Source organism: Caloenas nicobarica, chromosome 8 (genome assembly GCF_036013445.1).
Source record: "Caloenas nicobarica isolate bCalNic1 chromosome 8, bCalNic1.hap1, whole genome shotgun sequence".
NCBI classification, from domain to species: Eukaryota; Metazoa; Chordata; class Aves; order Columbiformes; family Columbidae; genus Caloenas; species Caloenas nicobarica.
This window is the reverse complement of record NC_088252.1, coordinates 24,730,600-24,753,710: the sequence shown is the minus strand read 5'-3', so window position 1 is coordinate 24,753,710 and position 23,111 is coordinate 24,730,600. Positions and strand designations below refer to the sequence as shown.

Below are 23,111 nucleotides of genomic sequence, written 5' to 3'. Positions count from 1 at the left end.
TGCTTTGCAGTCCTGGCAAAGGCTGGGAACGACAGATGTGATTTAAAAAAAAAAAAAAAAAAAAAAAAAGAAGAAGAAAAAAAGGCACCAAGTACAGGGGAAAATAATAGAGAGAGATTGAGGTTTTGATAACCGGGCTCGGTGCTTGTTTTTATGTTTTTATTTGCTGTCTCGAAACTCGGAGACTGCGGAGCCCAGTCCTGCCTGCCTCTAGTCCTCGAAACGGTTAACTCCGAAAACAAAACAAAACAAAAAAAAGCACCCCGTGCCCCCTGCTATATGAAATCAGCGATCTGGTTCAATTAAACTTGCTCTCCGTAGCATAAAGCATCCACCACAATACAGGCAATGAAAACCAACAATAAAAGTCCATGCATTTTCTGCGCAGTTTCCTTCTCCCTTGTAAAACATGCCGTCGTGTAAGCACCAGACATTTAATTTTGCTTCCTATAACTTACCGGATTCCTTAACAAACCTACTACGACCACTTTCCCCCCCACCCTTTTTCTTTTTTGTTTTTTTTTTTCTCTTTTGCACTGTTTCACGCACACGCCTGCACAAAGCCTCCGTGTTTGCGCTGGTGCTTTTAAACGACTTTGGCGGGGGTGGGAAGCAAACGCCGGCGCCCCTGTTACCCCCCGATAACACTACTCGACCCGTCTTTGGGGAGAAATTCGTGGTTAACGACTGCGCGCCCGCAGAGCCCGGCGCCGCGCTGCGGAGCTGCGCGCAGGAACAGCCGCGGTGCCCCGCGGAGCTGCGCGGTCCCCGTCCCCGCGGGTGGGGCGCGTCCCGGCCCCTGCGCGTTCCTGCGCCGCGCTGCGCGGAACCCCGCGGTCTGCGGCGCCCCCTCGCGGCCGCGATTGGGTTCTCCGGGCCGGACTCGGGGGAAAACGGGGTGGGAACACCCCAGGCTGCCAACTGCCAGCAGCAGGGACGAAAATAAGCCGAAAGCGGGTTTTAAAGGGACATAATGTTTAAGTCAGTTCTAGGCGCTTGGCAGGAAGCAGGGCTGGCTCGGGATTTCCAACAGGCCTGGGATTATCCTGTCCCCGGTAAAAGTGCCACTGAAAACACTGGAGTTGGGAAGAGAGAAATGCATTCATAGGTTGAGAGGCAAGTACAGAACACCAGTGAGCCATGCAAAATACTCCTCTAGAAATATTTCCCTGTGAAAACGGTACAAGATGCCAACTGTGAAGTAGATCTTGGTTTTCCCTGTAAGATGGACTTGGATTTTCACAACATTGAGATTGAAAGAAAAACAGAGAAAAATTAACAGGGTAGTGGCTAGCTTGAAGGATGAGGGTGGAGGTCAGTTTGGTAAAACGGGACACCAGAGAACTGAGTCTGATTTTCTACGTCATCACAGATTTCCTGGGTTACTTTGCATTGGTCCCTTAGTCTCCGCATTCCTCCGTCCCTCACCTGACAAAGAGAGAAGCTTCACCAATCCCAAGAGCTGAAGGTCTCTGTTTTAAGGTATCAGCCACAGGAGGATTTGCTGGCCTCTGCCCTCATTACCCAAGAAGGTGGCAATGCATGACCATCCCCAAACATGCCACAAGACTTACATATTACCTGACTGCAACCAAAATCTCATTTACCAATTTATCAGAGAGAGGTATAATCAATATCCTCAACCCAAGACTTAAAGCACTTTCTGGCTAAAAAAGTCAAATCCTCAAGAGGTTACCCCCAGTACGTCTTGCTCTTAAAGGAGCATCAGTGGAGACATAATTGGAAAAATTTAAGAGGAAGAAGGGGAAAGTAATTACAGGCCACTAGAGACAAACAAACATGTTCTGAATGTAGACAAAACATTGAACAGAGCAGAATTAATAGTACTACAAATCAAAAGGGAAAAATGCCAGTAGAGATCAGCAGAAAGCGAACATCCTATTAAAAGTGAAAACAGAAATAATCTAAATCACGGAGAACCACAGAAAGGGGAAGCAATTTGAAAAGCAACCTGAATTTTTTTTTAAAAATCAGTAACTTCTACCATGGTAGTAAACCATAGTTCAATCTGATACCTGAAGGGTTAAAAAAAACTGAAGCCCCACCACAGAGGTGGGTCAGCAGGTGAGAGAAATCCTCAGCTGATTAGACGTAAGAGTTTAGTGATCTATACTAAGCTGGCTTCCATTATGCAAAGTGAACTGGGCAAGTCCAGAAAATCCCCACAGAAGACAAAAGGGAGTTTTCTGGTATCTCCCATGACCTTCCCCTTCATCTCTCGCATCCCAGAAGGAAGGAGCTGGGAATTGGTGAGATCTGGGCTTTGAGAAGCTATTGTCCCCTTGGGGACAAGAAGATGGTGCAACAAGCACTGCTCAGCTCTAAGGAGTCAGTGAAACACTCTCATGAAGCACGTTTTCTTTTGCTGAAGTCACGTTCACAAACAGGCCTCTCCAGTGCCATGAAGGCTGGGCAAGCTTTGGCTATTAAGCTGTTTAGTGAGGATAATCTGACAAAATACAAGGGAGAAAAATGTAATGGGGTGATGGCAGAAAGGCTTCCAGCGAGTAGCACTGAAATAAATGAAATTTTGAAGTAAATGAAATAATCTGTTTGTGTCGTGAAAGCTGGATCATGACCAAGGACTGTCATCACAAACATGGAGTTTGCCTTTGTTTGTGTTTTACCTGCCTTCATTCCCAGTGCTACTACCAGGCAATGAGTGATCTTCTTTCTGCTGGTCTTTGCAGGAACCACAAGGGCAGGTTAACACATCAGCCTTTATAAAATCCACAAACCCATTTTTCCCTTTAAAGCATAAGGAACACATTCATATTTCACTCTCATTTCTCTCCAGTACAAAAGCACAGGGTCGGAATTAATGAGTAAAGTATTTGTGTGACGTTTTATATTGTATTGGCATTTATATAGTGCTTTCCACAGGCTTCATGTCAAAACCCTTTACAGGGCAATAAATCATATACCTTTCCTGATGAAATTGTATGTAGGCAATTGGGCACCTATCCTGCCCTCAGCAATGTCCCGCGTGCAAGACACGGGAAGTGTGATGAAACCTGCAGAAGTGGGTCTGAAAAAAATGGATGTAGGTCAAACCTTCCCCCCTTAATATCCTGCAACATGTTAAAAAGTCTTTAGAGCCCACTTGAACAGCCACAGGAAAGACCTAACCTTAACATGACAAAGCTTCTATTACAGTCTGAATTACTCAAGATGCAAATTGAATTGTGGGTCTTACACTTAACCCAGGTTTGGTGGGGTTTTTTGCCTCTGAATTTAAACAAGATGTCCATTGACACGGAAAATAAGGATTTTTTCAATTGAGTTCATTTCTAAAAATAGTGTTCATTCACAAGACTGAACCCAAGTACCAAATTTTGGATCCTAGGTTTTCTGTTAGCATTCATAAATATCTCTGCTAACACTAAATTTGCGATGTGACAATGCATCTCTGCCCTGCTGGCGTTTGCTTTCCTATTTGCAGTTTTTCAGATAACAAAGAGTAATGAAGTTCTGAGAACTGTACATCAGATTAGACTGACTCTTTTATACATTTATTTGCATTCCTGTCATTTTTCCAAAGCCACCTTTGGGTCAGAAAAAAATGGAAATTCATTCAAAGTATTTTTGGAGAGAGATGGCTGCGGTTGGTAGGCAGGAGCCAGAGCTTTGCTCCGTTGCCAATCCAGGAGAATCACAGCGCTTTGTCCAGGTAAGAGCTTTTTGGGTTCCATGGGTGTCAAAGGAAGCCTTGCAGAGCATCCCTCCTGGCAGACCATACCCCCTACCATTTAAATGCAATTGCCCTGAGATTGCACAAAGGCAATGGCTGAGAAGCAAATGGAAAATCTTTGCAGTAGCTCAACACCATTTCAAAACTATTTTTCCACCTCCCCTATCTGTAACACATGAAAACCGATAACATTCTGTGCATGCTGGCTGATAGTTCAAACGCGTTAGAAACCAACTTAGTTATGATTTATTAGCCGGAAGAGTTGTTAGAATAATTTCTAAGTGTGAAAGAATACAAAAAAAATACTGTTCTCCAACAAACAGACTTTTAGATTACTTAATCTAAAATCAAAGTAATTCAGAAGTAAAACAAAAGTAAACAGGTAAAAACACATCAGCCACTTCCATTAACTGCCATGGGCTATGTTAGAAGTGGAGGGTTCTTGCATCTTTTCAGAGGTGATTAAAGTCTTGTGAGCTCCAAGCACGAGCAGTGCAGATGCACTACCACGTAACAAACTAGCGCTGCCTTGGCTTTATTCTGAGTATTGGATCACAAGCTCTTGACTTACAAGAGCTCAAATTCACACACTGTTGTTGTACTCTGATGGAAACATAGCATAATATTATCTCTTGTTCCTGTCTCAGTATACAACTTATTTAGTAGTTTAAAGAATGATCTGTAAATAATATACATGCATAGACTTCACTAAGATGGATGACAATTATAATTAAAATGGTCTTTTCAGTGAGAGACACTATCAGCATCAATAGTTAAAGTGGAATTTTAAGAGTAACCAACACATTAGAGCCTGTAAATTCTATTCTTTCTGGCAGTAATACATTCGAAGATTAAATTAGACTAAATGTTTGTTACAACAAACAGATTTATGTTAGCATTCAGTATTATACTCCCAGTCAATGTTTATTATGCTTTTGGTCATATTTATTTTAAAGGTCTCATTTTCCTACTTCCATAATTTTTTGATCAGTTTTGTTTAAACTAGAAACCTTTTACTTTTCACTTTAAAAAATACTGTTTCTTCTCGAAACTTCTAGTGGGTTATGATATCTGGAATGAGTACTAAGAAAAAGGAAACAAGCTAAAATAAATTACTATCTAATCTAACCCATCTGACTATTTCCAAGCTACTTATTATTGTGGTATCAAAACACTGGATCTCTGATAGCATGTGATCTTTGATCTTAAATTGGACCTCTGATAACATTTTTAATTAAACATCTTATTTGATGCCTGCTGTAGCTAACATGGAAATAGCATCATGTAAAGAACAAAACTTACGAAAGCAGGGAACAGAAAACTGTGGCTAGTTATAGTATGTTTATTGTACCAAAACAAAGAACCCCATCCTCCAGTCCCTGCTGAATTAAAATGATCAGGTTCAAAGTTCAAAGACTGAGCAAAAACTACCTAGAAACTAAAAATGCTTATAATCTGTTAAAATTAAAAGTGAAATAAACCAGTTTGTCCTAAGCAAATTAGAGGTACTCACAAAAACAGTTCAGAAAACCTATTATTTTTTTGGCTTCCTTTGCCCACCAGCGCCCGGCAAATACTCTGTTCTGTTGCAATCCTTCAGCGGTTTTGTTTAAGACTTCCACACTGGCTGAGACAAACCACCCTTGTCCTCTTTGAAAGGCATTTTCAAATTACTTTTTGCATAGGACTCATTAGTATTAAAGCATGAATGCACTGACAATCTTTATATGACTATATTCATAGTTGATTTGATAGCTATTTCTATGAGACATTAAGAAGGAAGATATCATTAGAGCACTGCTATTTCAATTTGTTGAGTCTTATATGAAAGCACATATCGACCAACACATTATATCAATACAGGGCATACACAGACACCATTTACAGCTGACAGAAGTCGAGTGTATTCAATTCCTTCCACATCAGATAGGAATCACTCCCTTGTACGTTATACGCTGTTACTTCTGCTTAGGACATAAGTGCAGATACCATTGTTCAAACCTCCTTTCTGTTAGATATGGAATCCCCAAAATATTTCAATCACATTTAAACCCAACATATTTTAAAGCCCCACTGTTCTAGATGAGAGTCGTCAAGGACAGTATCATGATACTTTGACTATCAAGTAGTCTATTTCAAAATGTCTTTGGAAATTTTTCTAAAATATTCCCATTTGCTTTCCTTTTTTTTTTTTTCATTCTGCACTCATCATCACATATGAGCACACTCTAATAGCAGACTAAACAGCTGTTAAACCATTTTTTTCCTCAGCATCTTCCCAGAAGGGGGTGTACAAACTGTGTAGTGATTTGTAAGATTAAAATTTTTCACTTTGATGCAACCTTATGTATCACCATGACTTCTCCGACAGCTCTACAGCATAGAGGAGCAGCCTCTTGGCATCTGCTGCCTGGAAGAAGGCAGTCTATAAACAGTGGTCATCTCACACTTATCTGAGGTCAAAATTCAGCCCTTTTAATTGTCACACAGGTAATAAAAAATTATAGCCACAACTTCAGCAAGCAGTAAATAACGATAGACATTCACATTGCAGAAAGAATGGATGACATTTCCACTTGTTTATTTTACAATATAGTTGGCATTTCTAACTGCAGTGACCAAAAATGTTCATGAAGGTGAAGACCTAAGTCAATTTGTGGCTTCCCTTAGGGCAGCTGGGCTGGTGTTAATGAACAATGAGGTCCAGCAGAGCCATCAGAGCATTGCCTGGAGTCCCTAGAGATGCCACAGGCTAGTGCCAGCTCAGCACCCACAAGATCCTCCCCAATAATATGGCAACACTCTACCTGCATCCGTGTTTGACCAAGAGCAACCCCTGTCTGCGGTAAGAGAACCTGGCTGAAGAATGAATGACAAAACCCTACAGAAGAGGCAGGAGAGCAAAGATCTCATTTTTCTCCTTCTTTCTATTTCCTAAGGTAACTGTGGTTTAGCCTTTTGGTTTTCATTTTTCAGGAAAGTCCTTAAGCCTATTTCACAGCAGTCTTTATGGCTGAGAGCTCATTCATCAAGAGCAAAATCTCAGATGCAAACAAAGTTCATGACAGAGTGTTGAGGTGCAAAGTTGAAAGAGAAGAACAATAATTTTTCCCATCCCAGAAATAATTTCAAAATTTCAGAAGCATTCCCAATTGCAACAAGATGAACTTAGAAGTGGGATTTGTTTGTTGTTTGGGTGGTTTTTATTTGTTTTTACAAAAGCACAGGAAAAGGGCACTCTAACAACATCATGACCCAGAACTAGGGCTCTCCTGGAACATGAAGACTTTGGGGGTTAAGTCTTTCTTCTCAGACAGGCAGATCAGGGTTAGAGCACACTCCCTCCAGATCCTAGCATGAAAACAAACTTTTTATTACAGAAATTCCACTAAAACTGGCTTGTTCCCACAAAGAGTTTCAGTGGTGAGAAATAAAGAGTTCCCGAGTGGAAAGCACTGCCAAAAAATTCCCAATCATTTCTAGCCGGTGAGCAAGCAAATGCATTATTTTGCCATCGGTGGAGAAGGATCTCTCTGTCCCAATGGTGCTGCAGGGTTGTGCTTCAGCTTACCCCTAGCAACTGTTTGTGCGTCCATACAGCTAGGTACCTAAAATAACGTAGGGTCATTTTCAAATGCATTTGAGCAGTTTGTATTGTAAATGCTTGTATAAAAGCAATGAGCATGGCAAATGAACACAGACAGAAAGCTACCGTGACCTCTTTTCTATCCTTTTACAGCAATTTCTTTTCACCACATATACACATACATACCCATTTGTGATGTGTGAAGAGATTTTAGAAATAAATCTTTCACAAATATTTACTCTTCAAACCCATATGCTTTTAAAAGAGATCTAGCTTTGGCCTGTGGCACTTAGCACTTGCCTCTTGTTCACATGTTGGGAAAGGCCAGAGAAGAGCAGCTCTTATGTTGCCTGAAATTGAGTGCAAGGTGATATCTCCCTGATTTGTCAAAACTCGAAGACTTTGTGGATGATAAATCCTGAGAAGGAGCTGGTTAACATAGCACAACTGCAGTCATGAATCTCACTGAAGGTTTGGTGGACACCAAAGCAAAAGACAATGTGAGTCCCCCTATCAGCTGAGCACAGCTGGATATTTTGGAGAGGGTACACTTTGCTTGACCAAACTCAGAGGAGTGGCTGTTTCAGAAGTCAGAGATGCTGAGCCAGCACTTTTAGAGATCACTCTTGTCTTTATCACTTTTGAATACTGGATGCAGTTAAACCTTTCATATTAATATCCCCATGCTACATTTACGCATGCTACTCCTTATTATACAAAATCAATAATAATAGCAATGTTTTGCAGTTAGAATGCATTAGTCAACCCACACTAATTGCAGCTTTTTCCAAATTCCTTTGCTATCCCCAAACAGGCAACAGAATACCTGCTGTAATCTCTGACAAAGCAAGGACTACTACTCAAGGAAAAGCACCTCTACGTTACAGGCAAAAGAACACCTCTATTGGCTGCTCTCAGAGAAAATCCTGCTGAGCAAAGAACTCCTGCTTTCTCTCTGAAGAAGACGTTGTGTTCTCAAAACAAACTTGAAAGAACTCAAATACGTCATTTATTTTTTAATTAATTCTATCTAGACACACAGCAGTCTGAGTAGTTGTAGTGTTATATATATGACCTCCTTATGTTTCACTATTTGCATTGTGTTGTTCTCTGGCTATTTCCCAACCTTATTCATTCACCCTAGAGATCAATTTATGCACCAAAATAAAGTATGATCTTATCTTTGCACTGTACAGAAAACTGAAACAAAATTTCTCACGGGAGGCAGGGGTTAAGATACTGGACTGGGTGTCAGAGAAGTGGTGTTCTATTCTTGGCTCTACACTCACTTGCTGTGGGAGCTTGCAGAGCAAGATACAGAGCAGGAATGGAGGCTTTAGCCAATAAATTCCTCCTCTGTAACTTTTACTCTTTCATTATGCATGAGAGTGAGTTTTTGCAGTGTTCAAGCATACATCTGAAAGCTGGGGAAACGCAACTCAACCAAAGTACAGAAGCAGCAGAGAAAGAAAATGAGTGGAAAACATCAATTACAAAGTTTTCTTGGGCGCCTCTGAAGTACTGAAACAGAATCTCTACTCACACAGCAAAGACAGAGGACCAAATTCAGCCCCAGTTTCAGTAGGCAAACTTCCAGCTATTGCACTGGACCTGCGCAAGGGCCGACTTTGGCCTGCTCTGCTGCTGCTTCTTGATCCATTTTCTGCTTTAGGCAAGTTTTCTGAGACAGCAAACAATGAAGACTCAGGCCAGGGGAGAGAGGCTTTTCTTTGTTTTGAAATAAATAGGAACTTACACTTTGGTTTTAAAATAAGCAATCTGACTTTTCAAAAGCAAAAATAGATTTTATTAGGGCAACTTTGATTCAAAAACCATAGCTAAGACTATTTTGAGATCTGGAGTAGCTAACAAATTGCCTAAATTAAAAATGACAAACTCTCAGTTAACTCCTACTGTAAGCAGTATTTCCATGCCCTTCAGCAGGAACAGATCAGAAGGTACTTTTTGCTTTAGGTAATAGCTGTGACTTCATGCACAAAGTTGCAATTTCTTATCGGTTTGGGAGAACTGAAGAAGAGGAAAGCATGTAGGATCTCCTTTAGGCATGGCTGAGGCTAGGCTCTTATACCTCTACGCTAGCTAAGGATTGAAGAGCCAGATTTTTGCAACTATAGAGTTATGCAATGTAAGATGCATTGTCATGAAACTGATTTATCCCAGTCTTATTTATTTTTAATCATTTTACCACCTACTCAGAGAATCTGCACCACATTCTGCTTTGAGCCATGTTCTAGATGTTCAGTGCAGACTCACATCATCTGTTGAGAGCTTTATAGCTGGTTCTTGGATCATTTAGACAGAGAGAAACAGAGCACTAACCTAGTTGTAGAATATTGTTCAATATTAACTTTTGTCTAAATTCTGTATATGATCTACGGGAATAGCACATGCCTTGTTTTAAAATTTTAAGAGTTGTATGAAATCAAAGACTGATCAGTAACTTCACAAAAGCTCCTGCTGTACAGTGTTAGTTCTCAAACACAGGTAACCCCGGTTCCGCTATATAACAAAATACACTATCTTGGCCAAGACAGAAGAAAATTCTTATTCTGACAATCCCTCAAAATGCCAAGTTTTCAGAAACTTTTGGTCTGAATGTCAGTCTCACTAGGGGTCCTTTAAAGTGGCCCAATATAGGATATCTCAAGTTATAAGTAATTTATTGGAGATGTTAGAAGTGAACATTGACCTCCCTACATCGCAAAGTGTTTGTTTTCTCCTACCTTTTTCATGGCAAATCTCTATAATACTTTTTATTTTTCAGGGCCTGTAAGAAACTGCCCCAGCCAGCTCAACTGGCTTCTTGATATGTAAGACCAATCCTCCCAATTTCATACTTTCTAAAATTTTCTACAGTTTAATTGCTGGAATATTAGGTAATCAGTCTTTAATCTTTAATCTAAGTGCAACGCACACTTGATATATAACAATTATTTCTTAATAAAATATAATTATAAAACATTCAAGGCAGTCTCAGAGAATGTACAACTGAAACTGTTAATATACCTGAGGGATTACTTCCAGTCTTATGTATATTAAGCATTATACACAACGTAGAATTTCTTGGGACATTATCAACAAAGGAGATTTTTTTTAAACCTGCTTTTTACTGATTGCATTATCAAATTCAATTTTATTAGCCTGAATCTTCTGGGAAGGATATGATTTTAATAATGCATAAAAGGTTTGCCTAGTAGTTGACTGTTGGCTTTCACTTGATACTTAATGTAATCTGTAATTACTATAGCAGCTCCTATGTTGGCTAGTGTGTTAAGGTCACTGGAAAGCTATACTGTGTTGTACTCGGTGTACAAGAGCAGCATTCTGATGATTGATGGCTACACCCTATGGAAATGTTTTAATTTTGTCCTTGAAGCATGCCTTTAAGGAACGCTGTCAACATGTGTTCTTCCTTGTCAAGCAGTACATGGTCCTTAGGAATCTGCAGACAGCCCAAGATCTGGCTTTCTACCAGTAAGCATTAAAGAACATCTCCTTTGGATTTAAAATTTAGTTCCCAAGTCTTCAGCCAATCAACTTACATACATCTTATTTATTAGAAAGCATGAATTTAAAAAGCACATTTTACCTTGCACAAGCATTAAGATGGAAAACAGTTAAAGCCCTCACTATACTTAAAAAAAAATAAATAAAGTGTTGCAGGACTTGGTTTCAAGAAAGTAGACTTTCACCTTTTTAAGTATTGTTCCCTCTTGTAATAATTTTTCTTTACACCGTACTCCTGAACTATCTGAAACATTTGGCCAGAATTTACGGCAGAGAAACACACCTAAAACATGGTTTGAACTGGCTTATATTACACGACTAAACTGTATTTTAAAGGAGTTTAACATTACCGTGCTGTAGCCAAGCCCTGCGACACAACAGGCTCTCAAGCCAGCAAGTCACCTGCAGCTTCACAGGTCATCTGCTTCAGTGGTGCCACCGAAATAAGCCTGCAAGTAGAAACAAGGTGTTGGAAATATTCCAAAATTGCAGTATCCCCAAGCTTATTAAACTTGGACTTTATACTCACAAGATTTCCATGAAATGGATTGACAACTAAAACTATCATCAATATTAATCACAGAATCAGCAATTTAACTATTAGTCCACATCTGTTTATGATCCTCACTGGACATAAACCAACTTTTTGTCCTGGTGATACAAGTTCCCTACATTAACAATGGCATTCCCGAGGGAAAAATCAATGTAGAAAGTCCTCTGATTGCAGAATGAAAAATCAACTTGGTATAAAAAGGGCTTATTCTGAGGACCTGATGAAGGGGTATTTTTTTTCCTGTACTTCATAACAATTTCTGTACTAGATAACATTACCTTTACATTATATAATTTTATTTCAGACAAATTGTTCACTGAAAGGTTCATGTATTTTCACAATGAAAATCAGCAACAAGACTCTTCCTGTCATTTACCAATATTTGCCATACATTTTGATTGTTTCAAATTCATGGCTGCTGCTCCCTCTGAAAGCAACTAGAATACTGATTTATAAGCCATAGGAAGAGAAAATTGTAAAATACTTTCTCAGTAATGTTTTAGTATTAAAAGCATCAATAAAGAATCATCATCTTCACCTCTGATTCAAAAAAAAAAAAGTGCCCCTGGGATTTGTTTTCGAGATTCATGTTTTAGCTTGTTGGTTACCTATTTTCCTCACTGAAAGTAGTTCATTTCATATCCACTAAATGAGCTGCTGTGGAGATGGGTGTCCTCATCTCCAGTTCTAGCCAAGAGTGATGATATATTTCTGCATCTCCCAGCTCACACTGACAATGATATTGACTCTTCTCAGGAAAAGATGCATTTAAATTGCAGAGAAGAGTCAGGAGGATTTTTTTATAATACCAACTCATCTCAGCTCTTATTGCAAGTTTAAACCTGCTGGAAGATCAACACAGATGGAAAGTGAACGTATCGTTGTTCATGTCTAATGAACGAATAGGGAGCTTTTAAATGTTGCTCTCTGTAACTGCTAAATGATGAGCACGTACAGACGATAAACCGCTGCCTTGGAACAAGCCTCGTGCTTGTCTCCACTGAAAATTAATTTTGTTGTATTCATCAGCTGTGTTGCATCATTCTAGTCAGCAGAAATAAAAACCCAAACAAACACCTAATATTTCTACATCCTGCGTGACCAAGTCTGCCGGTTTACTTTTTTGCCATAAATAAAACCAAACTAAAATCAACATTAATACAGAAGAAAACTGCTATTCAACACAACAGTGAGAACCTTGGTTACCTGTAAGGCCACTACTGTAATCCCTGATAATTTCTTGGGAGCAGAATCAAAGAATGACAGCATGCAACTTCAGTAAAAAATACAGCCAGAATAAATAGAGAAAACATGAAAACAGCGATTTTTCTGGCATGCCATTTGAAAGGAAGAGTTAAATTAATACATTAAAAGATCCTATCAGCTCTGATTTGTTGGAGTTATTAATTGAACACCTTGTTGGAAACATGTAGATAAAGACGTGTACCTTAGAGAATACTAGATAAGAGTGAAAGGAAAGGGAGAGAAATTAGCCGTTTTGCCAGTTCACTCCCTTAATCGTCAAGCTGAGGTTGTTCAAAGCTGCCTGGAGGAGCATAATATGAAGTGGTAACTAAAGTGCAGGCTGATGATGCAGAAGATAAAAACTTCAGGATTATACTTAAACATACTTATCTTTAGACACAGAAGAGGCTGTAAAGCCAGCTGAACGATATAAAGCTGTTCTAAAACAAGACAAATGTATACTCCATGTGTTATAAGCAGTTCAAGCTGCTTCCTGTGATGAAAAACATGGACTGTACGGTAGACATACTACAGCTAAGTACAATAGATCCCATGATACAGTTGTTTAAAGGAATATTAGAGTGATGAAAGAAGTGATGGAATTCTGCTCTTTAGGAGGCTCAGAGGCTGAACCAGAGAGAAAAGGCTTAAGCATGCAGACTTGGTAAATTTTCCTGATGCTGAAAGTTTGCGACCTAGCAGACAGTTTTATGCTTGAAGAGCCTGGCCTCTCAGGAAACGATACAGCTCTATTGCCTCAGGCGAAAGGCGAAGAGGATAGTACTGCCTCAGCTTCTCAGCCACAGCTGCAAAAAGAGATCAGTCTCGTTATCACCATTTTATAGACAAAGAAGCTAAGAGGCTCAGAAGGGCACATCTGGAGTCAGTAGCAGTCTTGGGACCAAGCCCCCTTCATCACTTCGTTTCAGCCAGTTTCTATCCCTTCTGCTTCATTTTGTGCCCCCTCCCAGAGCACAGTGAGGTGTCCAACTGTACAATTCAGATAATACCAATACAGTAATAAGAAACAACCTTATTAAAATACTAATTGCAGCACTAAAATGTTTTCTATGAAAAAATCGTTGTTGCTAATATTCCACCATTAATGTACAAAAGTCTGATTATCTTTTCAACAAAAACAGAGAAATGCTAGCCTTTAAATTCATTATCGTTGCAAAACAGAATGCTATGATAAGCATGAGAATTTTGGTTTGCAGCTGTAAAATTCCCAAAAGTCTTGTGACTCAGTTATAACTTTGTTATAGATTATTACCTTCCTCACTCACATAGCTCCCACGTTCACTTTTGGGAAACAAAGCATATATTCCACAGAAGCAAATAGTAAATTTCTTTAAGTAAATGAGAAATGGAGAGGGCAATTTATCCTACAACATATCGCTGTATACTAAAAGGCTAATATTCGCACCTCCAGTTTCAAATTCTACAATGCATTTTTTGAGGCAAAACTAAAAACAAATATCTGCAAGTTCTGATCTCTGACACTATTTTCAGTGGAGTCAGAGTGTCAAACTAATTTGTCGAGGTGAATCCTAAAGTTTATAGGCAGGAAAAAAAATTATTTTATTTATGTAAAGATATGTTTTAATTAGTTTCTCAACAAAATATAAACGGAAAATTGCTACCATTTTGAGCAAACTTGAAAAGGAATAACAATCTAGTGTTAACCAACACTCCTTAATCACTTGAATTTATCTAGAATGTACACTGAAGAAATGAATTTTTAAATTCCTTTTTACATAGGAATGAAATGTTATTATAGTACCTTCCTGTGAAGCTTAAATAGCATCTTTCAAAATTTTTGCTTTGAAGTGTATTCTATAAAAATGTAGTTAAACTGCAGTTTTCTATTTAATGGCAGTTTACCTGTACTTGAAAAAAGAAAAAGTTTTTACAAATAGTTTCACTTCAATTCCTACCCAGGAACGTTCCCAATTGCACATTAAATTCTCTAACGCACTTTCTACTCTCATGTTTTACAAATGAACGGCTACTGCCATCTGCTGTTGGAAAAAAATCAACAGCAGGAGCACATTCAACAGACCTTCCCATAGCACAGATAAGATAGAGAAAACAGACTGCACCAGCCACAGGGGTGCAGCTTATCCTATTGAAACATTTGAAATACAAAATTTAACTAGACAAAGAGCAGCAGAAAAAGGTCTTTTCTGTTCCCAAACCTTTATCATTTTTAGTTCTGGTATAAGTAGGAGCTGTACAGGAATACAAATATTGACAACAGTTATTTTTGTATAGATTCGAGAGTTTGTTAACACTACCCCAATTACTGCAGCCAGAGTTGCATACGCAAAAAAACCCCAAACAAACAACAAATAAAGCTTAACTTTAAGATACTATTAGACCCAAGTTACAACCACAACTCTGCAAACTGAAATCCATAAATGCAGAAAGAAGGTAAAAGCCATCCCCCAGCTTTCTATGCAAAGGCCACACAATACAGAACTCTCGCTTGAAGATGGACCTGATCTGACCCATCAAAGAGGTCAGTCACCCCGCACAGGACCAAGACCCAGAGCTGTTCCCCCAGGCTGTTGTGTCAGAGGTACAGCACTGCCTGGCCTTGGTTTTTCCAAACCTCTTTTGGATAAAATCATTTCCCCACTCAGGTGTGTTAAGCTGAATACAGAGAACTGGGCAAAGAAAGGCACAGAAAGTTATTATACCATTAAACTACCTTTAATCCGTATTTTTAGCATTTACAAAGATTTGATCATACGACTTCACTTTTCCATGAAGTCACTTGTTTAAAAATTATTGACATGTACGCTTCTTCTATTCCCTTTGCTGATAAATATCCTGAGATACGACATCCAACCTCATTTTGAAAGCACCCCTTCTTGAGGCAATCTACAAACAGAATTAGGGTAGGGTTCTATTAATGTTTGCCAGACCTGTCGGAGGTTAAACAGCCTTTGAATTAAACCATTCTTTACTCTTTGATAATTATTATTTCTCCTTAAGACACTTTTGTTGTCTCATAAGCAAGGTCAGCTTGAAATGTTTTGTTAGACTCAGTATCGCAGTTCAACGCTAACTCTGCTTGCACCGTTCTTACGTAGCCTGCATGTGCTATCACCTCTGTGAACAACTTTTGGAAATATCTAGCAGAATTTTAGGTAAGTGAAAAAACTCCAGCTTTTCTGTTGGTCATTTCAAGTACACAGCAAAGTGTACTTTAAGTTTAAACACAAAGTCATACCAACATGTGAATCTATGCTCATTTCCTTAAGTTTGTCCATCTATGTGTACAAACATCTTGAACTGATTTAAGTCTTCCTTGTTTTGGTTTGTTGTTCACTGGCACATCACATAAAACCCAAACAATTGCGATTGATTTAAAATTAATGCAAGAAAGTTAAAACAAACTGGAACCGGCTTAACGAAACAAACATGAGATAAAATACTGCTGCTTTCAAATACAGCAAGTTTTTCAGAGAGTGGAAAAGCATTCTTGTTGAGCTGGGGAGGGATAATGGTGTTGCAAGGTGACAGAAGTCAGAGGCCAAGGTAGAACAGGAGTGGAACACATCTCACCGCGTGCTGCACGCTGCCGAAACAAACCGCAGCTGAGACCTCGTGCTTAGAAATGTGCACTTGAAAATGCAGTAATGGGGGAGGTACAGTCAGCCCCCCAGGACGCCCAAACAGGTCAGTTCTTGAAACACCCTCAGAAAAAGGCTATTTGTACAAGCACTCTAATATTACACCTCCTGTTATCCTGTCAATCCTACGGGATTTCATCCACGTTGTGCTGATTTTTTTCTAGGTTCTCCACAGAAAGGGAGTGATTTCCCACAGGGACAGAAAACTCTCAGGTGTTTAGAAATAGCACACTGGAAGGATGATCACACAAAAAGAAGGTAACCCCATGGACATATTAGTAGAGTGCAATGAGGTCATTTTGTGCTGCCAGCGCAATCGGCAGTGCTTTATCACCTTTGGCCAAAGCACTTTCCGTGTACCCAGCCCGATAAGGCAAATGTCATTTGGCTGATCTCAAACAGTGAAAACACCCACCCTAAGCAGATGTGAGCAAGATGTACTTCAAAGTTCGTCACCTAAACATTCATTAGAGAACCTCCTGATGACTCGGTGTTAATTTCTGAGCATTTGGCATTCGATAACAAATCACACAGGATGCGCAATCCTAATTCCCAAACCATCTGAATGGCAGCACAGAGTACAAACCTCAATAAAGCGCTTTCATAGTTTTATTGAGCACAAGTGCTCCTCTTCTCCTAAGTCATCACCTCTCTCTGTATCACTCTGTGTCACATTGAGGATAAACTTTCTCAGTATACACAAACTTCAAGCAAAACATGAGATTTAAAAAAAAAAAAAAAAAAAAAAAACACCAAACAAATCTGGAGATATTTACAAAAGCACTTGTGCTCTGCAGGGAAGAAAATCCACTTACTGCCAAGTGATTCAAGCCTGGCATGGAGATGGACCCTCTTCCCCCAGCTGCCAGCTGAACTCTGCTCAGAAAGGAGCTGTCAAACACAACATCTTTGACACAGCGTGGTGGCTGCCACATGCAAAATGGTTTTAAACTCTTCAGGGGAGAAATCACTGAGAACTTCTGTTTTGATTCCTAAAAAGCCCCTGTAGCACCTCTACTGGAATTTTTCACAGGGATTGGGAAGGCAGCTGCAGGCTGTTTACAAATAGAGGCAAGTTGTAGCAACAACAGCTACATTTGTTGCAGTCTCCACAAGACCTTATTGCACAGTTTTCCTTCCTGCTATAGATAAATAGAAACAAAAGTAGACCAAGTCCTCATTTTCTAAACATTTCTTCTCTGACACATGAATCTGCAGACTATCCACTTTCTCATGCGTACAGAAACTTGGCAGTTTAAGCTTATCACCTCTTTCAAAAGTGACAGCAGAGGAAAAAAAAAATCACTGTAAATGCCACAAATCAGATATATTTAGGAAACAAGACTTTTCTCAGGGAAATGACACTGGTAAGACAAGGAGTTTCATTTGAAAAAAATAATGTACTAAGCACATGAAATATCTTGGCTTTGTATGTTTAGTTGTAATTCTGAAATGGAGTCTTTGATGCGAAGTGAAAGCTGTTGCTCAGAAACGAGATAAAACAATGGAAACACACAAGTTACTTTGAAACAAGAATGTTACCAGAGGCAGAGCCAACACGAGCTTTAGCTAGATCAGCTTTATTAAGCAACGTTCGGATTCCAATACCAGAAAGGACCTTTACATCTTCAAGCGTGTGGTGTCAGAGTCTCCTGTTTCCACTTATTCTGGCAACAGAAGGTTTCCTTCGAACGGAATTTAAAAAATTAAGTACCCAGATTCATTCCCACCCTCTGTACAAAGATTAAAAAAAAAAAAAGGCCACAAGATGGCACTGGTCAAACACTCAGGAAATTATTGATAGGTTGGTAAACGTGCGCATCGGGTCACGCCCTAACCCAATTTCTAGGGCCATGTCTGTTCCCTGCTGAAGCGAGACCTGCGGTGGGACAGTGGAGCAACGCTTGGCTTCCATCACACACCGCAAGCACGTGTGCCTGCATTTCTGGTCAACTTCTATAAGTGCTTGATACAGGCCAACAGAAAAGGTTTGGCCTACAGTAAGACCTACCTTCAGTATTCAGGAAGAAACCGGACAATGCCCTCAGACACATGGCGTGAACTGCGGGGTTGTCCTGTGCGGGGACAGGAGTTGGACTCCATGATCCTTGTGGGACCCAACTCAGGACATTCTATGGTTCTATCAGCAGAGGTAACTGCACAGCCTGTTTCCATGCTGGCGAGCGGCACAGGACGAGCTCTCTGCACGGCTCCTCCAGGGAGCCGGTGCTGTGGCTTGGCGTGCAACAGAAGGTTTTGCTGCATGGCAGGTCAAAGCCACGGCACGGGAAGGAATGGCTGGAGACAAGCCCCGACACTTTCCCCCTCACTTCCACACCTCAGCAAAATATTTGTCGCCAGCTCACTGCACTCGGAGTCTTGCACGTTTCTGCAGAAATTCAGCTCTGCGCTTCTAAAAATCGAGTAAAACTCGAGATTCCTTAAAGCCGATGAGTAAAACTCAAGAGTTTTAAACGCCGATGGGTAAAATTCAGGATTTCTTGAAGCCGATGAGCAAAATTCAGCATTTGTGATTTTCCATGGCCGCAGAGCTCTCCGGATAAGCGAGCCCAGCCCTCCTACCGCCCATCCTCTGGGAGGGAGGGGGTCCAAAACACATCCCCTGGGGAACCGACACTTGGGGGCCTCCGCTCGGCTCGGTTTTCCCCCGGAGGCCCCGCTCCCCACGGCGCCGGGGCCGCCCGGCCCGCGATGCCCGCCCGCCTCACAGCGGGGGACGGTTAACGGCCCCAACGGCCGGGCGCGAGGGGGAAGGGGTCTCGCGCCGCCGCCCCGCGAGCCCCCGCCGGAGCCCGGCCAGCGCGAGCCCGCGCGGGGCCGCCGCGCGCGTGTCGGAGCGGCGCCGGCCGCGCGCCCCACGGCTGAGGGAAGCGGCGGCGGTCGGTGCCGGGGGCGCCGCTCCCGTTTTGCTCTGCTGGGGCCCCCCCAGTTCGCGGGGGCGCGCCCCTCCGCTCCCGGCCGCCGCCGAGGCTGACAGAGACGAGCTCTTCGCGGCGGCAGTGGCGGGAGCCGGCCGACCGCGGCCTCCGGGCGGTGCGGCGGCGGGAGCCTCCGCGGCGGGCCCGCGACTATGCGGGGTGGGGGGGGGTGGGGAAACTGGGACCCCAGGGCGGGCCGGGGTGAGGAGACCCCTCGCTGACGTTTTTTGATGGCGGAACCCCTTCCCCTCCACCCCCCTCCCCCGGGCTACTCCCCGCGTCCGCTGAAAGTCAGCGAGTAAAACAGCGGACGGGCGCGGGGAGCGCGGCGGCGGCCATTAGGGTTAGTCACACCAGGGCCTCCCCACCCGCCACGCGACGTGGGGGCGCCCCCGCGGGGCGTCTTAAACCCTCCGCGGCCACGCCCGCCGCGCCGCCATTGGTCGAGGGGGCACGCTCCTCCGCCGCCATTGGCTGCGGCGGGGAGAGGGGGTGGGAGGGAGAGAGTGGCGGGAGTTTGGAACGCTCGGGCCATTCGTCCCCCCGCCGCACCACGTGCTCCCGGGCGCGCGCCTGGCCGTGCCCTCCCCTCTCCGCCCCTTCCCCGGGACAGCGGCCTGGGGTCTGGGCCTGGATCCGGAACCCGGAGCCAGGCCTGGGGCTTAGGGGCGGGATCCGGGGTTTAAGGCCGGGACTTGCGGCCTGAGGGCTGCACTTAGGGTCAGGGCCCGCGCCCAGGCTCTGCCCGATTCGGTCGAGGACCCCTAGGTGAGGAGCCAGGCCCAGAAACTCCCCCCCTTTCCCCGAACGGGGGCTGCGTCAGCCCCTGTGCTCCGTTGGAAGAGGGTATTTATCTCTGCCATGATCTCTTTGTGCAGGGCGCGTTCTCCCCGGTGTGATACGTGCTCCCTGGAGCACTTGCCTGGACTCCGGCTGTCTCACCTGCTGTGTCACGTTCCGCAGAACGGTTTTTGTGTCTTTGCTTTTTGACCCTGAGGTTTCCACGGCAAAGCAAGGCGTTTCAAGGCTGCGCGGACTTGCAGGTACAATGGAGTGTGAAGCAATAGCGTAGGGCCTCAGTCTTTCTAACTTTAGTTGTACATAGACTGTACAGCGGTGTTCTGGTAAAGAACCTCTTTAAAAACATATTCTACACCTATTCACAAAGATATATTCTTGGACTAAGAAGGAAGTAACTGTGCCAGACGTGATTTTTATTGGACTTTCAAAAGGCACGCTATGTACACAGACTTCCCCCTAGACACCACCTTCCAGGTAGCTGTAATCTCGGGTTCTTTTCCATTAAGTGTTAAGTAACATCTGTTATCAAATCACATGTATATTATAAATGTTTTCCGTGCACTGTGTTAGGTTCAGCCTCCCTGTACTCTTTCACGATAATACACATTGTCTGGAAGGCGCTCAGGGAAGCGAGGAGCCTTCTATCCAAACCGAAAGCTTCCTGTTAGGGGCAACATTGACTTTCACCTTAACACTACCTGGGACCACACCAACTACCTCCTCGTTTAAGTGTTCAGCTTTATTCCAGGGAAAAAGCTGAAACCACCAGGAAGGACTGGAATAGAAGTAAATCTTTATGCCAACAGCACAGTGATGATTCGTTCATGATACAACTGGAGCAGAGTTTGAAAATCTGCTGTTAGGAGGGTGAAAGAGGGTTTCAGGACAACGAAACCTTTGATGCGTTAATACCTACAGGAGTGAGTGGTGCTGGACAAGTGCTCTTCCACTTCGGTCTCCATGGCAACACCAGCATCTCCCCTTGGTCAAGGTAGTCTGGGGATGACCCAGGTAAAGAACATTAGGAAAAAGCACTTTGTGTACGTTTAAATGGGGCGTGTTGTTTTGAAAAAACACTGCAGAGACCTTTGGCCCTTTCACAGGCCAAGCAACTTCGGCAGCTGTGAGATGGGTGTTATCAATATTGGGGCAGCAAGCGACTGGGCAGAGATGTGGCTGCAATGTCAACCTTTTCACACCAGGCGCTACAGTTGTGCACAACGGATCCTGTGCTCCCAGCATGCCACTAAGAGCACAAATGCGTTCCCACAGGTGTTTTTCCATGTTGACATGACAGACGTTGCAAGCATGAAAAGAGCTGGTAAGGATGCTGATTTTTCCCAGAAATGCTCTTTTGTAGCACCTCTTACACACACCCCCCTGCAGCTATGAGAAACCTCTGCGTGATGACAGCAGTGATGTTAAGAAATCTTGCAGCTCCCACCGCCAAACTCAACAGAATACTGTCACTGCCCACTTCCAAATTCCTTCTGTTCCCCCTTCCCTGTCACTGCTTTCTTCTGGAGCTTTTCCCATTTCATTCTTCTTGGCTTTTCTTTCTCCTCTCACCAGCTGGGATTTGGCTTGTGTTTCCCTTTGCAAAGGGTGGCAAAGCTGAGTTCCTTTCTACAGCTCCTTCCAAGATCAGGCATTTCAGTGCCAGGAGCACAAGACAATCCAGGCGGATTAGTCATTTCCTCATTCTCCAAGCTCCAGCCGTAGCCAGAGGCCCGCAGAGGAGCCGCTGCCTGATGTAACTGTAATGCAAAGCTGGCAGTGCCAAACGATTCTTTTTCTCTTCCTTGGCTGGGGTTGTTTCACTCTGATTTCTGACAAACACACTGAAACTGCCCGGCTCTGTTCCTGCGGGAGCTGCAGTGCTTCACGTCTCTCCTTGGCAGCCCTGCCCTGTTTGTCCTGCTCAGCCCACCTGCACTTACTGGCGCCAGCAGGCAAAGACCCTTATCATACTCTGCTCCTCTCATTTCCTTGGGCTTTTTAGCTCCTTTTGTTGGTACCTTTCTCCATGTCTGTGCTTCATTCCCAACACAGTAGTCCTTCCAGCCTCTCTAACCACAGCAGGAGGTAGATTTGTAAGCAATAGCGGTTCAGAACGACACTTCAGTGTGGCATATTACCAAACGGTATGGCTTTTTATCTACAAATATGTTGAAAATAAATTAGAATATTCCAAGAAAGAGCAAGATCTTGAAGTTTGTCGTTGCTACCAACGCTGTTACTCATGGTGTGCACAGAGAAGGGGCAGTGGGTGACATCCCTGGAGCACCTCGAAGCTCCGGGATCACTGCGGTGGCGATGGGCGGCCCTTGGTGGCAGGGGCTGCGGGGCGCCCCGGGGCTGGTCGGGGAGCTGCCAGCACGGACGGGTCGCAGTTCGGGGCGGGATGCGGGTCCCTGGGTGGGCCCGGCGCTTTGGGCAGCGGCGCGAAGCCGGACGGAGACACTTGGGGGAGCGGGGCTGGCGGAGAGGGACCCCAATAGAATGGCCTCCGAAAGCGACTCGATAAGCGGCGTTTCCGTAGTGTAGTGGTTATCACGTTCGCCTAACACGCGAAAGGTCCCCGGTTCGAAACCGGGCGGAAACAGCAGCACCGTTGGGTTTTTTTCTCTCCGTATACTTTATTACCTTCTTGACAGTGATGAGAACCGCCCCCTGCTGGGCTGCACGCCGGTGATAGCACATCTCTGAAATTTAAAAACACCTTTCCTAGACCAGTTTTAACTGGACGCACAGGGACGGCGAGATCCCTGAGCGCTGCTGCGTTACGAGGTATATTAAACCTATTTTTTTTACCGGTCCAGGGCGCAGGGAGAGGATCTGCAGGGCAGAAGCGGCGTTAGATCCCTCCCGCCCGCCTCTCGGGTACCGCAACGCGCCCAGCGCGTCCCGCCGGCTCCGCTCCTGCCGCGGGTCCCGCTCCGCTCCGCTCGGCCGGCAGCGACTACATCTCCCGGCATGCACTGCTCCTCGCCGAGCTGACGCCGGGCCCTGCCGCGGCGCGCTGCATGATGGGAGTTGTAGTCCGCGTTTCCCCGACCCTCCCGGAAAGCCGTTCGCAGGCCAGCCCTGCCCTGCCCGTTCCCCT

General features: G+C 43.4%; 1 non-coding gene across 1 annotated transcript; it reads left to right on the top strand.

Moving 5' to 3' along the window:
• The first annotated feature begins 22,537 nt into the window (after window positions 1-22,537).
• Window positions 22,538-22,610, top strand: TRNAV-AAC (transfer RNA valine (anticodon AAC)). Its single transcript has one exon. It is a non-coding gene; the product is annotated as a tRNA-Val (tRNA).
• Window positions 22,611-23,111: the final 501 nt, after the last annotated feature.